Source organism: Gymnoscopelus braueri, assembly GCF_963280865.1.
Source record: "Gymnoscopelus braueri genome assembly, contig: SCAFFOLD_70, whole genome shotgun sequence".
In the NCBI taxonomy this organism is placed as follows: Eukaryota; Metazoa; Chordata; class Actinopteri; order Myctophiformes; family Myctophidae; genus Gymnoscopelus; species Gymnoscopelus braueri.
The window spans coordinates 58,191-72,377 of NW_027660537.1; positions in this window are offsets into that span (position 1 = coordinate 58,191).

The window sequence follows — 14,187 nt, forward strand, 5'->3', positions numbered from 1 at the left end:
AAACTGCACTTTTCTGACCTCTGACCTCACTGGACGGTCCGCCACACTTTTCTTTACACCTCTCGGGCTTATCCGAGAGTCTGGCGTTGTAGGGGAGGTGTCCCCGCACGTGTGCGTATGTCAGAAGTGTCGGCAGTGTCCGCCGGCGCCGGTCCAGTGTCCACCGTTGTCTGAAAACTGCACTTTTCTGACCTCTGACCTCACTGGACGGTCCGCCACACTTTTTTTTACACCTCTCGGGCTTATCCGAGAGTGTGGCGTTGTAGGGGAGGTGTCCCCGCACGCGTGCGTATGTCAGAAGTGTCGGCAGTGTCCGCCGGCGCCGGTCCAGTGTCCACCGTTGTCTGAAAACTGCACTTTTCTGACCTCTGACCTCACTGGACGGTCCGCCACACTTTTTTTTACATCTCTCGGGCTTATCCGAGAGTGTGGCGTTGTAGGGGAGGTGTCCCCGCACGCGTGCGTATGTCAGAAGTGTCGGCAGTGTCCGCCGGCGCCGGTCCAGTGTCCACCGTTGTCTGAAAACTGCACTTTTCTGACCTCTGACCTCACTGGACGGTCCGCCACACTTTTCTTTACACCTCTCGGGCTTATCCGAGAGTGTGGCGTTGTAGGGGAGGTGTCCCCGCACGCGTGCGTATGTCAGAAGTGTCGGCAGTGTCCGCCGGCGCTGGTCCAGTGTCCACCGTTGTCTGAAAACTGCACTTTTCTGACCTCTGACCTCACTGGACGGTCCGCCACAATTTTCTTTACACCTCTCGGGCTTATCCGAGAGTCTGGCGTTGTAGGGGAGGTGTCCCCGCACGCGTGCGTATGTCAGAAGTGTCGGCAGTGTCCGCCGGCGCCGGTCCAGTGTCCACCGTTGTCTGAAAACTGCACTTTTCTGACCTCTGACCTCACTGGACGGTCCGCCACACTTTTTTTTACATCTCTCGGGCTTATCCGAGAGTGTGGCGTTGTAGGGGAGGTGTCCCCGCACGCGTGCGTATGTCAGAAGTGTCGGCAGTGTCCGCCGGCGCCGGTCCAGTGTCCACCGTTGTCTGAAAACTGCACTTTTCTGACCTCTGACCTCACTGGACGGTCCGCCACACTTTTCTTTACACCTCTCGGGCTTATCCGAGAGTCTGGCGTTGTAGGGGAGGTGTCCCCGCACGTGTGCGTATGTCAGAAGTGTCGGCAGTGTCCGCCGGCGCCGGTCCAGTGTCCACCGTTGTCTGAAAACTGCACTTTTCTGACCTCTGACCTCACTGGACGGTCCGCCACACTTTTCTTTACACCTCTCGGGCTTATCCGAGAGTCTGGCGTTGTAGGGGAGGTGTCCCCGCACGCGTGCGTATGTCAGAAGTGTCGGCAGTGTCCGCCGGCGCCGGTCCAGTGTCCACCGTTGTCTGAAAACGGCACTTTTCTGACCTCTGACCTCACTGGACGGTCCGCCAGACTTTTTTTTACATCTCTCGGGCTTATCCGAGAGTGTGGCGTTGTAGGGGAGGTGTCCCCGCACGCGTGCGTATGTCAGAAGTGTCGGCAGTGTCCGCCGGCGCCGGTCCAGTGTCCACCGTTGTCTGAAAACTGCACTTTTCTGACCTCTGACCTCACTGGACGGTCCGCCACACTTTTCTTTACACCTCTCGGGCTTATCCGAGAGTGTGGCGTTGTAGGGGAGGTGTCCCCGCACGCGTGCGTATGTCAGAAGTGTCGGCAGTGTCCGCCGGCGCCGGTCCAGTGTCCACCGTTGTCTGAAAACTGCATTTTTCTGACCTCTGACCTCACTGGACAGTCCGCCACACTTTTCTTTACACCTCTCGGGCTTATCCGAGAGTGTGGCGTTGTAGGGGAGGTGTCCCCGCACGCGTGCGTATGTCAGAAGTGTCGGCAGTGTCCACCGGTGCCTGTCCAGTGTCCACCGTTGTCTGAAAACGGCACTTTTCTGACCTCTGACCTCACTGGACGGTCCGCCACACTTTTTTTTACACCTCTCGGGCTTATCCGAGAGTGTGGCGTTGTAGGGGAGGTGTCCCCGCACGCGTGCGTATGTCAGAAGTGTCGGCAGTGTCCGCCGGCGCTGGTCCAGTGTCCACCGTTGTCTGAAAACTGCACTTTTCTGACCTCTGACCTCACTGGACGGTCCGCCACAATTTTCTTTACACCTCTCGGGCTTATCCGAGAGTCTGGCGTTGTAGGGGAGGTGTCCCCGCACGCGTGCGTATGTCAGAAGTGTCGGCAGTGTCCGCCGGCGCCGGTCCAGTGTCCACCGTTGTCTGAAAACTGCACTTTTCTGACCTCTGACCTCACTGGACGGTCCGCCACACTTTTTTTTACATCTCTCGGGCTTATCCGAGAGTGTGGCGTTGTAGGGGAGGTGTCCCCGCACGCGTGCGTATGTCAGAAGTGTCGGCAGTGTCCGCCGGCGCCGGTCCAGTGTCCACCGTTGTCTGAAAACTGCACTTTTCTGACCTCTGACCTCACTGGACGGTCCGCCACACTTTTCTTTACACCTCTCGGGCTTATCCGAGAGTCTGGCGTTGTAGGGGAGGTGTCCCCGCACGTGTGCGTATGTCAGAAGTGTCGGCAGTGTCCGCCGGCGCCGGTCCAGTGTCCACCGTTGTCTGAAAACTGCACTTTTCTGACCTCTGACCTCACTGGACGGTCCGCCACACTTTTCTTTACACCTCTCGGGCTTATCCGAGAGTCTGGCGTTGTAGGGGAGGTGTCCCCGCACGCGTGCGTATGTCAGAAGTGTCGGCAGTGTCCGCCGGCGCCGGTCCAGTGTCCACCGTTGTCTGAAAACGGCACTTTTCTGACCTCTGACCTCACTGGACGGTCCGCCAGACTTTTTTTTACATCTCTCGGGCTTATCCGAGAGTGTGGCGTTGTAGGGGAGGTGTCCCCGCACGCGTGCGTATGTCAGAAGTGTCGGCAGTGTCCGCCGGCGCCGGTCCAGTGTCCACCGTTGTCTGAAAACTGCACTTTTCTGACCTCTGACCTCACTGGACGGTCCGCCACACTTTTCTTTACACCTCTCGGGCTTATCCGAGAGTGTGGCGTTGTAGGGGAGGTGTCCCCGCACGCGTGCGTATGTCAGAAGTGTCGGCAGTGTCCGCCGGCGCCGGTCCAGTGTCCACCGTTGTCTGAAAACTGCATTTTTCTGACCTCTGACCTCACTGGACAGTCCGCCACACTTTTCTTTACACCTCTCGGGCTTATCCGAGAGTGTGGCGTTGTAGGGGAGGTGTCCCCGCACGCGTGCGTATGTCAGAAGTGTCGGCAGTGTCCACCGGTGCCTGTCCAGTGTCCACCGTTGTCTGAAAACGGCACTTTTCTGACCTCTGACCTCACTGGACGGTCCGCCACACTTTTTTTTACACCTCTCGGGCTTATCCGAGAGTGTGGCGTTGTAGGGGAGGTGTCCCCGCACGCGTGCGTATGTCAGAAGTGTCGGCAGTGTCCGCCGGCGCCGGTCCAGTGTCCACCGTTGTCTGAAAACTGCACTTTTCTGACCTCTGACCTCACTGGACGGTCCGCCACACTTTTTTTTACACCTCTCGGGCTTATCCGAGAGTGTGGCGTTGTAGGGGAGGTGTCCCCGCACGCGTGCGTATGTCAGAAGTGTCGGCAGTGTCCGCCGGCGCCGGTCCAGTGTCCACTGTTGTCTGAAAACGGCACTTTTCTGACCTCTGACCTCACTGGACGGTCCGCCACACCTTTTTTTACATCTCTCGGGCTTATCCGAGAGTATGGCGTTGTAGGGGAGGTGTCCCCGCACGCGTGCGTATGTCAGAAGTGTCGGCAGTGTCCGCCGGCGCCGGTCCAGTGTCCACCGTTGTCTGAAAACTGCACTTTTCTGACCTCTGACCTCACTGGACGGTCCGCCACACTTTTCTTTACACCTCTCGGGCTTATCCGAGAGTGTGGCGTTGTAGGGGAGGTGTCCCCGCACGCGTGCGTATGTCAGAAGTGTCGGCAGTGTCCACCGGTGCCTGTCCAGTGTCCACCGTTGTCTGAAAACGGCACTTTTCTGACCTCTGACCTCACTGGACGGTCCGCCACACTTTTTTTTACACCTCTCGGGCTTATCCGAGAGTGTGGCGTTGTAGGGGAGGTGTCCCCGCACGCGTGCGTATGTCAGAAGTGTCGGCAGTGTCCGCCGGCGCCGGTCCAGTGTCCACCGTTGTCTGAAAACTGCACTTTTCTGACCTCTGACCTCACTGGACGGTCCGCCACACTTTTTTTTACACCTCTCGGGCTTATCCGAGAGTGTGGCGTTGTAGGGGAGGTGTCCCCGCACGCGTGCGTATGTCAGAAGTGTCGGCAGTGTCCGCCGGCGCCGGTCCAGTGTCCACTGTTGTCTGAAAACGGCACTTTTCTGACCTCTGACCTCACTGGACGGTCCGCCAGACTTTTTTTTACATCTCTCGGGCTTATCCGAGAGTGTGGCGTTGTAGGGGAGGTGTCCCCGCACGCGTGCGTATGTCAGAAGTGTCGGCAGTGTCCGCCGGCGCCGGTCCAGTGTCCACCGTTGTCTGAAAACTGCACTTTTCTGACCTCTGACCTCACTGGACGGTCCGCCACACTTTTCTTTACACCTCTCGGGCTTATCCGAGAGTGTGGCGTTGTAGGGGAGGTGTCCCCGCACGCGTGCGTATGTCAGAAGTGTCGGCAGTGTCCGCCGGCGCCGGTCCAGTGTCCACCGTTGTCTGAAAACTGCATTTTTCTGACCTCTGACCTCACTGGACAGTCCGCCACACTTTTCTTTACACCTCTCGGGCTTATCCGAGAGTGTGGCGTTGTAGGGGAGGTGTCCCCGCACGCGTGCGTATGTCAGAAGTGTCGGCAGTGTCCACCGGTGCCTGTCCAGTGTCCACCGTTGTCTGAAAACGGCACTTTTCTGACCTCTGACCTCACTGGACGGTCCGCCACACTTTTTTTTACACCTCTCGGGCTTATCCGAGAGTGTGGCGTTGTAGGGGAGGTGTCCCCGCACGCGTGCGTATGTCAGAAGTGTCGGCAGTGTCCGCCGGCGCCGGTCCAGTGTCCACCGTTGTCTGAAAACTGCACTTTTCTGACCTCTGACCTCACTGGACGGTCCGCCACACTTTTTTTTACACCTCTCGGGCTTATCCGAGAGTGTGGCGTTGTAGGGGAGGTGTCCCCGCACGCGTGCGTATGTCAGAAGTGTCGGCAGTGTCCGCCGGCGCCGGTCCAGTGTCCACTGTTGTCTGAAAACGGCACTTTTCTGACCTCTGACCTCACTGGACGGTCCGCCAGACTTTTTTTTACATCTCTCGGGCTTATCCGAGAGTGTGGCGTTGTAGGGGAGGTGTCCCCGCACGCGTGCGTATGTCAGAAGTGTCGGCAGTGTCCGCCGGCGCCGGTCCAGTGTCCACCGTTGTCTGAAAACTGCACTTTTCTGACCTCTGACCTCACTGGACGGTCCGCCACACTTTTCTTTACACCTCTCGGGCTTATCCGAGAGTGTGGCGTTGTAGGGGAGGTGTCCCCGCACGCGTGCGTATGTCAGAAGTGTCGGCAGTGTCCGCCGGCGCCGGTCCAGTGTCCACCGTTGTCTGAAAACTGCATTTTTCTGACCTCTGACCTCACTGGACAGTCCGCCACACTTTTCTTTACACCTCTCGGGCTTATCCGAGAGTGTGGCGTTGTAGGGGAGGTGTCCCCGCACGCGTGCGTATGTCAGAAGTGTCGGCAGTGTCCACCGGTGCCTGTCCAGTGTCCACCGTTGTCTGAAAACGGCACTTTTCTGACCTCTGACCTCACTGGACGGTCCGCCACACTTTTTTTTACACCTCTCGGGCTTATCCGAGAGTGTGGCGTTGTAGGGGAGGTGTCCCCGCACGCGTGCGTATGTCAGAAGTGTCGGCAGTGTCCGCCGGCGCCGGTCCAGTGTCCACCGTTGTCTGAAAACTGCACTTTTCTGACCTCTGACCTCACTGGACGGTCCGCCACACTTTTTTTTACACCTCTCGGGCTTATCCGAGAGTGTGGCGTTGTAGGGGAGGTGTCCCCGCACGCGTGCGTATGTCAGAAGTGTCGGCAGTGTCCGCCGGCGCCGGTCCAGTGTCCACTGTTGTCTGAAAACTGCACTTTTCTGACCTCTGACCTCACTGGACGGTCCGCCACACCTTTTTTTACATCTCTCGGGCTTATCCGAGAGTGTGGCGTTGTAGGGGAGGTGTCCCCGCACGCGTGCGTATGTCAGAAGTGTCGGCAGTGTCCGCCGGCGCCGGTCCAGTGTCCACCGTTGTCTGAAAACTGCACTTTTCTGACCTCTGACCTCACTGGACGGTCCGCCACACTTTTCTTTACACCTCTCGGGCTTATCCGAGAGTGTGGCGTTGTAGGGGAGGTGTCCCCGCACGCGTGCGTATGTCAGAAGTGTCGGCAGTGTCCACCGGTGCCTGTCCAGTGTCCACCGTTGTCTGAAAACGGCACTTTTCTGACCTCTGACCTCACTGGACGGTCCGCCACACTTTTTTTTTACACCTCTCGGGCTTATCCGAGAGTGTGGCGTTGTAGGGGAGGTGTCCCCGCACGCGTGCGTATGTCAGAAGTGTCGGCAGTGTCCGCCGGCGCCGGTCCAGTGTCCACCGTTGTCTGAAAACTGCACTTTTCTGACCTCTGACCTCACTGGACGGTCCGCCACACTTTTTTTTACACCTCTCGGGCTTATCCGAGAGTGTGGCGTTGTAGGGGAGGTGTCCCCGCACGCGTGCGTATGTCAGAAGTGTCGGCAGTGTCCGCCGGCGCCGGTCCAGTGTCCACTGTTGTCTGAAAACGGCACTTTTCTGACCTCTGACCTCACTGGACGGTCCGCCACACTTTTTTTTACACCTCTCGGGCTTATCCGAGAGTGTGGCGTTGTAGGGGAGGTGTCCCCGCACGCGTGCGTATGTCAGAAGTGTCGGCAGTGTCCGCCGGCGCCGGTCCAGTGTCCACTGTTGTCTGAAAACGGCACTTTTCTGACCTCTGACCTCACTGGACGGTCCGCCACACTTTTCTTTACATCTCTCGGGCTTATCCGAGAGTGTGGCGTTGTAGGGGAGGTGTCCCCGCACGCGTGCGTATGTCAGAAGTGTCGGCAGTGTCCGCCGGCGCCGGTCCAGTGTCCACGTTGTCTGAAAACTGCACTTTTCTGACCTCTGACCTCACTGGACGGTCCGCCACACTTTTCTTTACACCTCTCGGGCTTATCCGAGAGTCTGGCGTTGTAGGGGAGGTGTCCCCGCACGCGTGCGTATGTCAGAAGTGTCGGCAGTGTCCGCCGGCGCCGGTCCAGTGTCCACCGTTGTCTGAAAACTGCACTTTTCTGACCTCTGACCTCACTGGACGGTCCGCCACACTTTTCTTTACACCTCTCGGGCTTATCCGAGAGTGTGGCGTTGTAGGGGAGGTGTCCCCGCACGCGTGCGTATGTCAGAAGTGTCGGCAGTGTCCGCCGGCGCCGGTCCAGTGTCCACTGTTGTCTGAAAACGGCACTTTTCTGACCTCTGACCTCACTGGACGGTCCGCCACACCTTTTTTTACATCTCTCGGGCTTATCCGAGAGTGTGGCGTTGTAGGGGAGGTGTCCCCGCACGCGTGCGTATGTCAGAAGTGTCGGCAGTGTCCGCCGGCGCCGGTCCAGTGTCCACCGTTGTCTGAAAACTGCACTTTTCTGACCTCTGACCTCACTGGACGGTCCGCCACACTTTTCTTTACACCTCTCGGGCTTATCCGAGAGTGTGGCGTTGTAGGGGAGGTGTCCCCGCACGCGTGCGTATGTCAGAAGTGTCGGCAGTGTCCACCGGTGCCTGTCCAGTGTCCACCGTTGTCTGAAAACGGCACTTTTCTGACCTCTGACCTCACTGGACGGTCCGCCACACTTTTTTTTACACCTCTCGGGCTTATCCGAGAGTGTGGCGTTGTAGGGGAGGTGTCCCCGCACGCGTGCGTATGTCAGAAGTGTCGGCAGTGTCCGCCGGCGCCGGTCCAGTGTCCACCGTTGTCTGAAAACTGCACTTTTCTGACCTCTGACCTCACTGGACGGTCCGCCACACTTTTTTTTACACCTCTCGGGCTTATCCGAGAGTGTGGCGTTGTAGGGGAGGTGTCCCCGCACGCGTGCGTATGTCAGAAGTGTCGGCAGTGTCCGCCGGCGCCGGTCCAGTGTCCACTGTTGTCTGAAAACGGCACTTTTCTGACCTCTGACCTCACTGGACGGTCCGCCAGACTTTTTTTTACATCTCTCGGGCTTATCCGAGAGTGTGGCGTTGTAGGGGAGGTGTCCCCGCACGCGTGCGTATGTCAGAAGTGTCGGCAGTGTCCGCCGGCGCCGGTCCAGTGTCCACCGTTGTCTGAAAACTGCACTTTTCTGACCTCTGACCTCACTGGACGGTCCGCCACACTTTTCTTTACACCTCTCGGGCTTATCCGAGAGTGTGGCGTTGTAGGGGAGGTGTCCCCGCACGCGTGCGTATGTCAGAAGTGTCGGCAGTGTCCGCCGGCGCCGGTCCAGTGTCCACCGTTGTCTGAAAACTGCATTTTTCTGACCTCTGACCTCACTGGACAGTCCGCCACACTTTTCTTTACACCTCTCGGGCTTATCCGAGAGTGTGGCGTTGTAGGGGAGGTGTCCCCGCACGCGTGCGTATGTCAGAAGTGTCGGCAGTGTCCACCGGTGCCTGTCCAGTGTCCACCGTTGTCTGAAAACGGCACTTTTCTGACCTCTGACCTCACTGGACGGTCCGCCACACTTTTTTTTACACCTCTCGGGCTTATCCGAGAGTGTGGCGTTGTAGGGGAGGTGTCCCCGCACGCGTGCGTATGTCAGAAGTGTCGGCAGTGTCCGCCGGCGCCGGTCCAGTGTCCACCGTTGTCTGAAAACTGCACTTTTCTGACCTCTGACCTCACTGGACGGTCCGCCACACTTTTTTTTACACCTCTCGGGCTTATCCGAGAGTGTGGCGTTGTAGGGGAGGTGTCCCCGCACGCGTGCGTATGTCAGAAGTGTCGGCAGTGTCCGCCGGCGCCGGTCCAGTGTCCACTGTTGTCTGAAAACTGCACTTTTCTGACCTCTGACCTCACTGGACGGTCCGCCACACCTTTTTTTACATCTCTCGGGCTTATCCGAGAGTGTGGCGTTGTAGGGGAGGTGTCCCCGCACGCGTGCGTATGTCAGAAGTGTCGGCAGTGTCCGCCGGCGCCGGTCCAGTGTCCACCGTTGTCTGAAAACTGCACTTTTCTGACCTCTGACCTCACTGGACGGTCCGCCACACTTTTCTTTACACCTCTCGGGCTTATCCGAGAGTGTGGCGTTGTAGGGGAGGTGTCCCCGCACGCGTGCGTATGTCAGAAGTGTCGGCAGTGTCCACCGGTGCCTGTCCAGTGTCCACCGTTGTCTGAAAACGGCACTTTTCTGACCTCTGACCTCACTGGACGGTCCGCCACACTTTTTTTTACACCTCTCGGGCTTATCCGAGAGTGTGGCGTTGTAGGGGAGGTGTCCCCGCACGCGTGCGTATGTCAGAAGTGTCGGCAGTGTCCGCCGGCGCCGGTCCAGTGTCCACCGTTGTCTGAAAACTGCACTTTTCTGACCTCTGACCTCACTGGACGGTCCGCCACACTTTTTTTTACACCTCTCGGGCTTATCCGAGAGTGTGGCGTTGTAGGGGAGGTGTCCCCGCACGCGTGCGTATGTCAGAAGTGTCGGCAGTGTCCGCCGGCGCCGGTCCAGTGTCCACTGTTGTCTGAAAACGGCACTTTTCTGACCTCTGACCTCACTGGACGGTCCGCCACACTTTTTTTTACACCTCTCGGGCTTATCCGAGAGTGTGGCGTTGTAGGGGAGGTGTCCCCGCACGCGTGCGTATGTCAGAAGTGTCGGCAGTGTCCGCCGGCGCCGGTCCAGTGTCCACTGTTGTCTGAAAACGGCACTTTTCTGACCTCTGACCTCACTGGACGGTCCGCCACACTTTTCTTTACATCTCTCGGGCTTATCCGAGAGTGTGGCGTTGTAGGGGAGGTGTCCCCGCACGCGTGCGTATGTCAGAAGTGTCGGCAGTGTCCGCCGGCGCCGGTCCAGTGTCCACGTTGTCTGAAAACTGCACTTTTCTGACCTCTGACCTCACTGGACGGTCCGCCACACTTTTCTTTACACCTCTCGGGCTTATCCGAGAGTCTGGCGTTGTAGGGGAGGTGTCCCCGCACGCGTGCGTATGTCAGAAGTGTCGGCAGTGTCCGCCGGCGCCGGTCCAGTGTCCACCGTTGTCTGAAAACTGCACTTTTCTGACCTCTGACCTCACTGGACGGTCCGCCACACTTTTCTTTACACCTCTCGGGCTTATCCGAGAGTGTGGCGTTGTAGGGGAGGTGTCCCCGCACGCGTGCGTATGTCAGAAGTGTCGGCAGTGTCCACCGGTGCCTGTCCAGTGTCCACCGTTGTCTGAAAACGGCACTTTTCTGACCTCTGACCTCACTGGACGGTCCGCCACACTTTCTTTTACACCTCTCGGGCTTATCCGAGAGTGTGGCGTTGTAGGGGAGGTGTCCCCGCACGCGTGCGTATGTCAGAAGTGTCGGCAGTGTCCGCCGGCGCCGGTCCAGTGTCCACCGTTGTCTGAAAACTGCACTTTTCTGACCTCTGACCTCACTGGACGGTCCGCCACACTTTTTTTTACATCTCTCGGGCTTATCCGAGAGTGTGGCGTTGTAGGGGAGGTGTCCCCGCACGCGTGCGTATGTCAGAAGTGTCGGCAGTGTCCGCCGGCGCCGGTCCAGTGTCCACCGTTGTCTGAAAACTGCACTTTTCTGACCTCTGACCTCACTGGACGGTCCGCCACAATTTTCTTTACACCTCTCGGGCTTATCCGAGAGTCTGGCGTTGTAGGGGAGGTGTCCCCGCACGCGTGCGTATGTCAGAAGTGTCGGCAGTGTCCGCCGGCGCCGGTCCAGTGTCCACCGTTGTCTGAAAACTGCACTTTTCTGACCTCTGACCTCACTGGACGGTCCGCCACACTTTTCTTTACACCTCTCGGGCTTATCCGAGAGTGTGGCGTTGTAGGGGAGGTGTCCCCGCACGCGTGCGTATGTCAGAAGTGTCGGCAGTGTCCACCGGTGCCTGTCCAGTGTCCACTAGTCTGAAAACGGCACTTTTCTGACCTCTGACCTCACTGGACGGTCCGCCACACTTTTTTTTACACCTCTCGGGCTTATCCGATAGTGTGGCGTTGTAGGGGAGGTGTCCCCGCACGCGTGCGTATGTCAGAAGTGTCGGCAGTGTCCGCCGGCGCCGGTCCAGTGTCCACCGTTGTCTGAAAACTGCACTTTTCTGACCTCTGACCTCACTGGACGGTCCGCCACACTTTTTTTTACATCTCTCGGGCTTATCCGAGAGTGTGGCGTTGTAGGGGAGGTGTCCCCGCACGCGTGCGTATGTCAGAAGTGTCGGCAGTGTCCGCCGGCGCCGGTCCAGTGTCCACCGTTGTCTGAAAACTGCACTTTTCTGACCTCTGACCTCACTGGACGGTCCGCCACACTTTTCTTTACACCTCTCGGGCTTATCCGAGAGTGTGGCGTTGTAGGGGAGGTGTCCCCGCACGCGTGCGTATGTCAGAAGTGTCGGCAGTGTCCGCCGGCGCCGGTCCAGTGTCCACCGTTGTCTGAAAACTGCATTTTTCTGACCTCTGACCTCACTGGACAGTCCGCCACACTTTTCTTTACACCTCTCGGGCTTATCCGAGAGTGTGGCGTTGTAGGGGAGGTGTCCCCGCACGCGTGCGTATGTCAGAAGTGTCGGCAGTGTCCACCGGTGCCTGTCCAGTGTCCACCGTTGTCTGAAAACGGCACTTTTCTGACCTCTGACCTCACTGGACGGTCCGCCACACTTTTTTTTACACCTCTCGGGCTTATCCGAGAGTGTGGCGTTGTAGGGGAGGTGTCCCCGCACGCGTGCGTATGTCAGAAGTGTCGGCAGTGTCCGCCGGCGCCGGTCCAGTGTCCACCGTTGTCTGAAAACTGCACTTTTCTGACCTCTGACCTCACTGGACGGTCCGCCACACTTTTTTTTACACCTCTCGGGCTTATCCGAGAGTGTGGCGTTGTAGGGGAGGTGTCCCCGCACGCGTGCGTATGTCAGAAGTGTCGGCAGTGTCCGCCGGCGCCGGTCCAGTGTCCACTGTTGTCTGAAAACGGCACTTTTCTGACCTCTGACCTCACTGGACGGTCCGCCACACCTTTTTTTACATCTCTCGGGCTTATCCGAGAGTGTGGCGTTGTAGGGGAGGTGTCCCCGCACGCGTGCGTATGTCAGAAGTGTCGGCAGTGTCCGCCGGCGCCGGTCCAGTGTCCACCGTTGTCTGAAAACTGCACTTTTCTGACCTCTGACCTCACTGGACGGTCCGCCACACTTTTCTTTACACCTCTCGGGCTTATCCGAGAGTGTGGCGTTGTAGGGGAGGTGTCCCCGCACGCGTGCGTATGTCAGAAGTGTCGGCAGTGTCCACCGGTGCCTGTCCAGTGTCCACCGTTGTCTGAAAACGGCACTTTTCTGACCTCTGACCTCACTGGACGGTCCGCCACACTTTTTTTTACACCTCTCGGGCTTATCCGAGAGTGTGGCGTTGTAGGGGAGGTGTCCCCGCACGCGTGCGTATGTCAGAAGTGTCGGCAGTGTCCGCCGGCGCCGGTCCAGTGTCCACCGTTGTCTGAAAACTGCACTTTTCTGACCTCTGACCTCACTGGACGGTCCGCCACACTTTTCTTTACACCTCTCGGGCTTATCCGAGAGTGTGGCGTTGTAGGGGAGGTGTCCCCGCACGCGTGCGTATGTCAGAAGTGTCGGCAGTGTCCACCGGTGCCTGTCCAGTGTCCACTAGTCTGAAAACGGCACTTTTCTGACCTCTGACCTCACTGGACGGTCCGCCACACTTTTTTTTACACCTCTCGGGCTTATCCGATAGTGTGGCGTTGTAGGGGAGGTGTCCCCGCACGCGTGCGTATGTCAGAAGTGTCGGCAGTGTCCGCCGGCGCCGGTCCAGTGTCCACCGTTGTCTGAAAACTGCACTTTTCTGACCTCTGACCTCACTGGACGGTCCGCCACACTTTTTTTTACATCTCTCGGGCTTATCCGAGAGTGTGGCGTTGTAGGGGAGGTGTCCCCTCACGCGTGCGTATGTCAGAAGTGTCGGCAGTGTCCGCCGGCGCCGGTCCAGTGTCCACCGTTGTCTGAAAACTGCACTTTTCTGACCTCTGACCTCACTGGACGGTCCGCCACACTTTTCTTTACACCTCTCGGGCTTATCCGAGAGTGTGGCGTTGTAGGGGAGGTGTCCCCGCACGCGTGCGTATGTCAGAAGTGTCGGCAGTGTCCGCCGGCGCCGGTCCAGTGTCCACCGTTGTCTGAAAACTGCATTTTTCTGACCTCTGACCTCACTGGACAGTCCGCCACACTTTTCTTTACACCTCTCGGGCTTATCCGAGAGTGTGGCGTTGTAGGGGAGGTGTCCCCGCACGCGTGCGTATGTCAGAAGTGTCGGCAGTGTCCACCGGTGCCTGTCCAGTGTCCACCGTTGTCTGAAAACGGCACTTTTCTGACCTCTGACCTCACTGGACGGTCCGCCACACTTTTTTTTACACCTCTCGGGCTTATCCGAGAGTGTGGCGTTGTAGGGGAGGTGTCCCCGCACGCGTGCGTATGTCAGAAGTGTCGGCAGTGTCCGCCGGCGCCGGTCCAGTGTCCACCGTTGTCTGAAAACTGCACTTTTCTGACCTCTGACCTCACTGGACGGTCCGCCACACTTTTTTTTACACCTCTCGGGCTTATCCGAGAGTGTGGCGTTGTAGGGGAGGTGTCCCCGCACGCGTGCGTATGTCAGAAGTGTCGGCAGTGTCCGCCGGCGCCGGTCCAGTGTCCACTGTTGTCTGAAAACGGCACTTTTCTGACCTCTGACCTCACTGGACGGTCCGCCACACCTTTTTTTACATCTCTCGGGCTTATCCGAGAGTGTGGCGTTGTAGGGGAGGTGTCCCCGCACGCGTGCGTATGTCAGAAGTGTCGGCAGTGTCCGCCGGCGCCGGTCCAGTGTCCACCGTTGTCTGAAAACTGCACTTTTCTGACCTCTGACCTCACTGGACGGTCCGCCACACTTTTCATTACACCTCTCGGGCTTATCCGAGAGTGTGGCGTTGTAGGGGAGG